This window comes from Zonotrichia albicollis, chromosome Z (assembly GCF_047830755.1).
Source record: "Zonotrichia albicollis isolate bZonAlb1 chromosome Z, bZonAlb1.hap1, whole genome shotgun sequence".
Classification (NCBI taxonomy): domain Eukaryota; kingdom Metazoa; phylum Chordata; class Aves; order Passeriformes; family Passerellidae; genus Zonotrichia; species Zonotrichia albicollis.
Window position 1 is genome coordinate 7,990,028 of NC_133860.1, and position 9,579 is coordinate 7,999,606.

At 48.8% G+C, this 9,579-nt stretch overlaps 1 long non-coding RNA gene across 1 annotated transcript; it reads left to right on the top strand.

The window, feature by feature from the left end:
* Positions 1 to 1,920: 1,920 nt before the first annotated feature.
* LOC141727089 (uncharacterized) lies at positions 1,921 to 6,423 on the top strand. Its single transcript, XR_012578127.1, has 4 exons — positions 1,921 to 2,205; positions 2,362 to 2,412; positions 6,082 to 6,125; positions 6,292 to 6,423. It is a non-coding gene; the product is annotated as an uncharacterized LOC141727089 (long non-coding RNA).
* The last annotated feature ends 3,156 nt before the right edge of the window (positions 6,424 to 9,579 follow it).

A 9,579-nucleotide genomic window follows, 5' to 3' on the forward strand; every position in this document is an offset into this window, starting at 1 on the left:
ATGTGGGGGATGTGGAGAGGTGACACCAGGGTGGCAGCAGGGTGGCAGCAGGGTGGCTAAAGGCAAGCCCACAGCGGGGTGGGTGCCAGACTCCGGCGCAGTGCCGCGTCTGTCGCGCTCCCACCTCGCGTGGGCTGGAGGCTCCCTGGCCACGCTGCTCATGGCGTTCATCATCCACGTGTCCCAGCAGGAAGAAGGGGCAGCTTTCCGGTGACTGAGGACTTTTCTCCAGGAGCTGGCGCAGCTCCAGGTCCAAAGAGCAAAGTGGAGCTGCCGAGCCCGTCCCCATGCGGGAGCAGCCCTGCTCCCCTCAGCCCCTCTGAGCTGCTCATCCCGACCTCCTCCTTTCATCCCTGCTTCTGGATTAATCCTGTCACAGCCCAGGAAGAAGTTGGGAAAGGAAGAGGATTTCTGCTTAAAAGGAAAAAGAAAGGAGAGGAGTTGTAAAAGCTGGGGATGGAGGAGGGAATAGAAACATCCTTCTTTCAAGGAAAAGATGCTGTGGCTGCTGTTCTGGGTACCATATGCCAGGTAATAACACGAGATGACTCAGTGTTTGGGAAATTAAATTGGCTCTTTATTAAAAGCATGCATTTAGGGAGGTAGTGAGGTGTCAGGGGAGTCCCTGCATTGCCTTAGCAGAGGGAATTCAGGCAGGCTGTCTCACTCCTTACGCTGCCGAGCTCGGAGTTCACAAGGTGCTGGGACACAAATCCAGCCTCAGCATCCTCTCAGGGCTGCTCCCAGGGAAGCACTGAGCATCTCTGGGAAGATGTTAGGAGCCCGTCTGAAGCTCTCTCCTACCTCATTCAGTGGAAGCTGTTGGGTCTCTGCCAGTGGGAAGCGCTCCAGCCTCAAGACTTTTGTCCCAGGAAAATAGCAAGAGGCGGAAAGAGCAGCTGGGGACACGGAGGATTTTGAGAGCACAAGCTGCAACTCAAAAAATGCTGTGCCAAACTCTAGTCTTGCCCTGGCAATAGCCTTTAAAATGCCTTAGCAATGGTGGGAATCTGCTGATTCCAAGGGGAAATACAGAATATTGACAAAGTACCTTGCTCGTAGCTGGGTTGTGCTGGTTGCTTGGTGCCCCTTCTCTAGCTCGGAGCAAGTCTTGGCCTCACAGAAAGTAGCTGAAGGCAAAATTCAATGTACTGTTTTCTGCTCAAATCATACCTCCTCTCTGTGGAATTCTCATTTTTACATACAGACAGGTACCGAAAAATTAAGCTAAAGATAAGAATTAATTTCTTTTTCCCCAAGTCCTGCCAGCACAGGTGGGATGACAGAGGTGTCTGCCAGGATGGAGGCACAGTGATGAACTCAGTGGGTTTCTAAGAAGTGGCTGTGGCCATTAAGTGCTCAGATGCTCCCTCAGAGACTTCTGCAGGAAAATAAACACTTAAAATAGTTGGCCAACAATCTTCCTGCCAGAATTAGACTGATCCTTATTATGGTCGGGCTGCAGTTGAATTGAAAGCAAATAGACGTCCTTTAAAAACACAAATAATGGACCCAGTGTAGGAGCAGAGGACTGGAGACAGACGAGGTCTTTATTCCCATTCTGACAGAGCCTGAGTGAGCAGCTCTACCCTCCTTCCCAAGCATCTGTCCCCCTTCCCAAGGGAGATGTCTGTCTGTGCCTGGGGTCAGGGATATTGGATGTGGAGTTCCAGCAGTCCCTGCTGCATCCAAACCTCAAGGTGTGAGGCAGCCTGGCTGAAAACCTGGAGAGAAGCAGAGGTGATGGGGTGTGAATGTGGCCAGGCAGGCTGCTCATGACAAAAGAGACAGCACTGGCCTGTCAGTACTCTCTCCTGTAAAAAAAAAATTAAAAAAATTATATGTACATATATATCTATATATACATATATATAGATCAACATATATATATATAGATATATTCTATATTTACATTTCAGAGCAGGGTACCCACGGGTGAAGCAATGCTTGGCTGTGGTGGGAGGGGAAGCTGGTGGAGCTGGTGTTGAAATGCTGAATGTGGGGACAGGCTCCTTCCCCCACTTACCAGTTATTTTTAGAGGGGCATTTTTATCCAGCACAGCCATGGGTGCCAAGGCTGTTTGCAAGTCAAGGCTAAATTCACTGTTATTTGGAGGAGGTCTGGGTTCCCGGAGATCTGGGTTTGTGAGCACTGATTTGCTTCAGGAATGTTGAAATCCTGCCCTAATGCTGCTTTCCCCACAGGTGAGAAGCTGCAACTCAGAACAGCTGGATTTTCTCCTTGACCTCCCATGTAGCTTAAAATAATAGCCTTAATTTCCCATATTTCACACAATTCTCTTGAATAATGAGACTACCTGGACATAATTAATTACTTTCCTCCACTGATTTAATTCACAGCTACATCGTTGGATTTAAGAGGCCTTGGAAATACAAAGTATGATTATCCAGGTAAGAACAAATTACCAATTTAAAGGATCACCGTGGTTCTAGCCCCGAGGATTTGCAAAGGTCAGGCTGCTGAGGAGGCTGAGCTGAGAGCTGGCAGAGCAGGGACCTGGGGTGGTGATGAAGGATGTCCTTCCACACCAGGCGGGATGGATCCTGTCAGACACCTCCACAGGGTGACAGAAAACATCTCTGACAGGGACATTAATAACTCCAGTTGTGCTGGAGTTAGAATTAAACATTGACAAGTGTGTTTGGCAGAGGCATGGCTGGCCAGAAAATATTACAGTAACCCAGAAATCTCTCTCTTCCTCTGGTTGTAAATGGGATTTTTTTTCCATAATCCCTTACTGTGGATATTAATTGCATTGAAGGATTGTGATGCTGCTTAGAGGGGTGCAGTGGGGAGGAATTGCAAATAGTTGGGGTGGGAGAAGAAGCAGGGGAATTTAACTGGGTTAGGGATGTGCAAAATCCAGAATGCTGGATGGAAGGCAACAGCAAAACATTTTTCTAATGTGATTTTTCAGGGAGAAATTATTGCAATCTTTCAATAAAGGGGGCTTAGAAGGAAGGTGAGGGCAAACTTTTTAGTAAGGCCTGTTGTGACAGGACAAGGGGTGAAGGTCTTAAACTAAAAATGTGTGGATTTAGATTATATGTAAAGAAGTTTTACACAATGAGGGTGGTGAGGCTCTGGCACAGGTTTCCCAGAGAAACTGTAGCTGCCCCATCCCTGGAGGTGTTCCAGGTTGGACAGGGCTTGGAGCACCCTGGGATAGTGGAAGTTGTCCCTGCTCATGGCAGGGAATGGGAATGGATGAGCTTCACAGGTCCCTTCCAACCCAAACCACTTTATTATTCTGTGGGTCTGTGCCTTGGCCATTTCATTGCTCAGCATCATACCGTGTACAGGTAGTTATATTTATTTTTAAGCAACTTCTAGTTTCAGAATTCTGCCTGGAATGATGTAGTAGCTAGAAAGCCAAGCTTTGGGCAGGGGCTCTGGCCCTGGGTACATTTTTCACCATGAAAAGGCTGAGGAGAGCAGGCTGGGCACCACAGAGTTGGGATGGCTGCAGCACCTGAGGGTTGGTACTGCCTTGGGCTGCTGGTAAAGCACCTTCTGAGCTTTCACCAGGTGTAAACCAACACTGTTTTTGCAGGGGTAACAGCAGCCCCAGATCAGCAATGACTCTTTGAACATGTCCCAGGAGAGAACCTTCCCTGGGAAAATAAGAAATGTCTCAGACTGTAACACCACAGCTCAGTGCCTCATCTGCTTCAGGGCTGTATCAGCTCCCCTGCCTGGTGTTGGGTTAATCCAGAGCCTGCTGGGAAGAGCCCATCAGGCAGGCCTTCACCACGCTCCTGCTGATGGCAGCAGCCCAGGTTCCAGCTTCTCCTGCTCCTGGGAGCCCACATCCTCTGCAGTCACCTGCCTGCACCCTCTGTTATCTCTCATGTACCTTCTAATGATGCCTTCCCCGGCCCTGACTCACCTGCTGATGTGGAGATCCTCCCTTCCTGGCCACATCCTCTCTCCCCCTACCAGCAGAGCCACCACAAAGGAAGGAGGATTGGCAGCAAACAGCACTCCTGCACCCATCAGCCACGGGGCAGCTTGGAAAATGTGCATTTTTGTCAGCTAACCACAGTTTATATATTATGTGCAATGGAGAAGCCATCAGGGTTGCTCAAGGTCTGCTCCTCCACACTTCTCCTTTCACCAGAGAGATGTGATGCCTCAGAGCACCCGAGTCTCTCATCCTCTTTTCCCCACTGGGCATCTCCACACTGTGAAATGATAGTCCTTAACCACATAAACTTGTGGTTTCCACATGCCAGCAGCTCAGGCTGAGCAATGACAGGAGCCCAGGACTTATCCTTTGTCTGCCAATAAAATAAGTGAGCTTATCTTCACACGGGCTTTGCTTCTTATCACGTAGTTTTGGTAAAAATACACTGTGCTGCAGGTGTAAAAATACACCTGCCCTCCCTTCCTCAGCAGCTGCCCAGGGCTGGCACCCCACTTTTGACCCCATTGCCTTCCCAGCAAGGTGACTGGGGAGGAAAGGGAAATGTTTTCATTCCCTGCTTGCTGAAAAAGCTGTTAGGAAAAAAAGGGTTTGACACGCTCTTGCTTTTTGATAGGAGAAAAAAAAAAGAGATAACAATATCAAACCACAGGCACGTCAGGCACATGGCAGGTATTTTATCATGCTCTGGCCTGTGGGAGTCAGAGCAGGGCAGGTTTATATTAACCATGCTGGGACAAAATAGAGACATGCTGATACCCTCATATCTACACACAGGGTAGCAGGCACACATCAGACGGAAATTTGCAGCTGCCCAAATAACCAACCACGTGAAGGTGCCAGCTGCCCTGCCCAAGTTATCCCCACTAGCACAGACTTTGCTTGGAAAAACCCTTCTATTTTTTTGTCCCAAAACACTCTGTGTGTGTGTGCCACCAGAAATGACAGAAATAATGAGAAGTCATTTCACCTCGCTCCGACTGACACTTGTCACCCCCATGAGCTGGAGGGTAGGGCTCAGGGCACTGGGGCTGGGGGAGCCTGGCCTTGAAGGGTTCTGGAGATGGGACATCTGCCACCTCTCCGGGCAACCTGTGCCAGGGCCTCACCATTCTCACTGTAAAAACATCTTTATATCTGATGTAAATCCATCCTCTTTTAGTTTAAAACCTTTACCCCTCATCCTGTTGCAACAGGCCCCACTAAAATGTTTGTCCCCAGCGCTGCACACAGGTTTGCTAATGGCTCTCTGATTTTCCATTATTTTCCCTAAAGAATCCTTCAAATTTGATTTAAAAAAAAAGGAAGCAGGCATTTTTCCAGAGCTATCTCTGTAAAATAATCTTCCTTTTCTAAACTGTCACTGTAGTATGACTGTGCTGTACCCCAGCTGGGGACCCCCAGGCAGGGCTGAGCCCACAGCACCCTGGCTTTCCTGTGTAGCAGGACTCGACTGTTTTTCCCCAGGGGCAGGACACAGGGAGATGGCTTCCTCCCTGCACTGAGTGAGGAAATTTCCCTTGTTTCAGAAGCGACAGTAAAACCTGGGAAGCTGCTGAGTTCATCCCTGCTTAGCTTGGCTCCTATGAATAATTATTAGCAGGTTTTTGGAGCTAGACCAAGAGTGAGCAGGCACAGCCCTTCAGTCAGCAGATATTCCAGTGCCCCTTCTTCTGCTGCTGAAATAAAATGTCTAATTTAACTCAATTTCCAAATTATACTAATTAAAAAGTACTAGCAGCACAATTAAGTGCACTCCGCAGAGAGAAACTGCTTTTCATGAAAGGCCTGCTTTTGGATTCCAGATAATATAGTTTCCAGCAGATAATGTTTAATTTCTCCATAATAATCCCATATTCCCCAGCTGGGCTTCGTTCACAGGGGTTGAAGTGCAGACAGCTAGAGCAATAGTAGTTGCTCTTCATTCCATCATCCATTCAGGTCCTGGAGATGAGAAAATCCATGACATTTTCAAGGTGTGGTGGTGGTAAATTAATTTCTACAGTTTTAAAGAACAAAAAAGTCTGGTCCCCTCTCCCAAGTAAGGTGTGTTCTCCTAAGAGGGATTTGATTTCAGAAGGGAATTAACTTTGCTGCAAAAACACTGAATAAATCTTCTATTTGTTCTCTCCAGGACACAGCAATTTAAATTGAACAAGAAATTATCAAGACATACAGGTATGCATGGCAGGACATGAAAGATGGACAAATTTAGTTGCAAGCATTTAAGAGTGAAGGAAATGAAGGGTGTGGGACCTGGGGCTGTGGTGGATTCCTCATCATCTGCAGTCTTTAATCAAGTTGTTTCTCCTCTTTTTTTTTTTTTTTTGGGTGCATTTAATAGAGGCTTCTGAAACAGTGTGCTGGGGCTTTAGTGAATCGGTGGGCATTGTTTGAGGATTACAGGGTGGAGCTCTGTGGGCTGTGGGAGAGAAGACATCAGAGGACACCATCCCTCCTGGCCTTGGCTCAGCAAGCCTGTTCCTGCTCACCTTGGGAGAGATCCACCTGCAGACAGCGCCTCGGAAATCCTGGATGGATTATTTGGGTGTGCTCAGGGGCAAAGGGAAGCACCAAACCTTGTGGCACCCCTGGCTGGGGCAGGGCCGTGGCCACCCTGCCAGGGCACTGTCCCACTGGAGGGACTGGGGAGAAAACACACGTGAAAAATGAAAAAAAAATCTATTAAAAAAAGATACAGAACCCCAGGTTAATATTTTCCTTGAGAAAGGACCTTTAAGTTCCTCTAGTCCAACTCCCTGTCATGGGCAGGACACTTTCTCTAGCCTAGGTTGCTCCAAGCTCTGTTTAACCTAGCCTTGGACACTTCCAGGGATTCTGTCTGGACAGACAAGAGTTTTGGGTTTTGATAGATGTGGGTTTGCAGGAATGAATGTTTCTTTCACCAGGAAAGTTTGGACCTTGTTATCCTTGGGGTCTCTGCAGACTGGAATTCTGTGACCTCTCACAGTCCTGGTAATCCCAGAGACCAGGTAACACATACAATGGCCTCAAGCAGCTAAGATTTTCCCAAAACATATAAGGAGGTTTCTGTTTACCATTTTCAGCATTAAATTGTGGTTTCTCTGTGTCTTTGCCTTTTGCTGCCTGATTCCTGTGGGGTCAAAGGGCACGGCAGAGGTGCTGGTACACCACACCCACATAATATATGGAATATACTAGGAAGAAATATAAGGGAAAACATACAGGAAGGAATTGCTGGCTGGGAGGGTGGGCAGGCCCTGGCCCAGGGTGCCCAGAGCAGCTGTGGCTGCCCCTGGATCCCTGGCAGTGCCCAAGGCCAGGCTGGATGGGGCTGGGAGCAGCCTGGGACAGTGGGAGCTGTCCCTGCACATGGCAGGGGTGGCACTGGACAAGCTTTAAGGTCCTTCCAACCCAAACCATTCTGAGACTCTCTGATTCTCTGGTGTTGCTCACCATAAAAATGGGAATTAAATCCATTAAAATTAAACCATTAAAATCCTCAAAGCAGCAGAAGCCCTTTCTGTCACTGGGAGAGCAACACCTCCAGCAAGTACCACACTGAGGAGCTCCCTCCTGCTCCCACTGGATTCACAAACTCCGTGTCCAGCACACGTCCTTGAGACCCACAGCCCCATCCTTCCTCATCCCCTTCCCTCCCCTTAGCACCACCACCTGCCTGAGACAAGAGAAGGGAGCTGGCTGCCTCTCCCAGCAGCAGCAGCACATCCCACACCCCATCCAAGGGCAGCTCCAGCTGGGAACAAAGCAGGCATCACCCTTGGAAACGCCCTGGGCTCCTGCTGCAGTTCACAGCAGGTGAAACGTGGCGGCAAAGTTTACATAAAGCATAGTCAAACAGAGCTGCATTTCTGCCTCTGAGACATCAGCTCTAGCAGCTGATATTTTCTATTTTTTTGGCTTTCTGCGGGATTTGTGCCATTGTTTGTCACGCAGAGAATAAATTGTAGGAGTTCTTGTGATCTCGGTGAGAATAGGCTCTCAGTACAGTGACCCTGACGCAGCAGTGTCCTCCTCTCACAGCCCTTTTCCCACATCTGAGCCTTTGCTGGCAGCAGCCAAGCCTCAGAGACACCTGAGTCAGGTCTGAATAAGCACTCAGAGGAGCAGGTCTTGTTCCCCTCACTTGTCCCTGCCTTGGATGTGTTTGCTCACAGAGGTTATTCCCATTCAGAGCCTGGCCCGAGGACACCCAGCAGAAACACAATTCCTGGTGTGTTCTCCTGGGTTCTCAGAAAACTCAGCTGGAGACACATTTTTCCACGAATGCTGCTGAAACACACAATTTATTAATTTTTCTTGGACCATTGGGCAGTGCCTCTGCAGGGCCAGGTTGGATGGGGAACAATCTGGTCTGGAGAAAGGTGTCCCTGTCCTTGGCAGGGGTGGAACATGGAGAACTTTAAGGTCCCTTCCAACCCAAACCATTCTGGATTCTCTGATTCTCAGAGACCATAACCCTCAGTATCTCCAGCCATGCAGTAACCCTATTCCTGCCATATTCCAGTACCATATTCCTGACTGGAGCACTTTTCCATTGCAGATTTTGCTGCCATTATTCCCATCCCATCTTCCATCTGGCAGCAGTTACATGCAGAATGGACATCAGGATATTTTCCCCATAGATTTGGGAGAGTCGGGGGAGGAATCTCACTTTGTTAAAAAACAAACAAACAAACATATTTTAAAACAAGATTTTTGGTCTGTCTAGTGTATAAACCTTTTCCCAGTCAGCTGAATCCTTTCACATCCCAAAAGCCCAGACCCTCTGGCTGTGTTAACAAAAGCACCGTTGCACTGCTGGTTCCAAATGCTTTACAGTCACAGCAAGCCCAAAGCCCAAGGTTTAAAGTTTACCCTGCCTATGAGTGAGGTGGATAGAAAAACAGGAAGGGCAAAAATAGGAAATAAACAAGGTTCAGTGTTCAGGTGCTTAAAACTGAGTAGGGAATAGAGTGGCAAAAAGCATGTTTTATTTTAAGGGAAGAATCCTGTTTCTCCATGAGTCTGTCCATGAGAAGATGGGATGAAAAGTGCCATTAAATGTAGAATTGGCATATCTGTGAGATCACATTTGACGCACATTCTAGATAGAAGAAAAAAAAACCTGCAAGCAAACCAACGCCATCAGAAGTGGTTGCCATTAACTACAGCATTGAACTGAACGGTCTTTGAATGATCTTGAATGAGTGTGTCCTTCAGGAATTCAGAACAGGCAGATCTCAGGCTCAACCCATCCAGCCCCAAGGCTGGAGCCCCTCTGCTCTGGAGCCAGCCTGGCACAGCTGGGGCTGCTCAGCTGCACCAGAGAAGCTCCAGGGACACCTGAGAGCCCCTGCCAGGGCCTGCAGGGGCTCCAGGAGAGCTGCACAGCCCCTGGGGACAAGGCAGGCAGGGACAGCAGCCAGGCAATGGCTCCCAGGGCCAGAGGGCAGGGACAGATTTTGGCCCATTGGGAATGAGGAATTGCTGGCTGGGAGGGTGGGCAGGCCCTGGCCCAGGGTGCCCAGAGCAGCTGTGGCTGCCCCTGGATCCCTGGCAGTGTCCCAGGCCAGGCTGGATGGGGCTGGGAGCAGCCTGGGACAGTGGGAGCTGTCCCTGCCCATGGCAGGGGTTGAACTCAGTGATC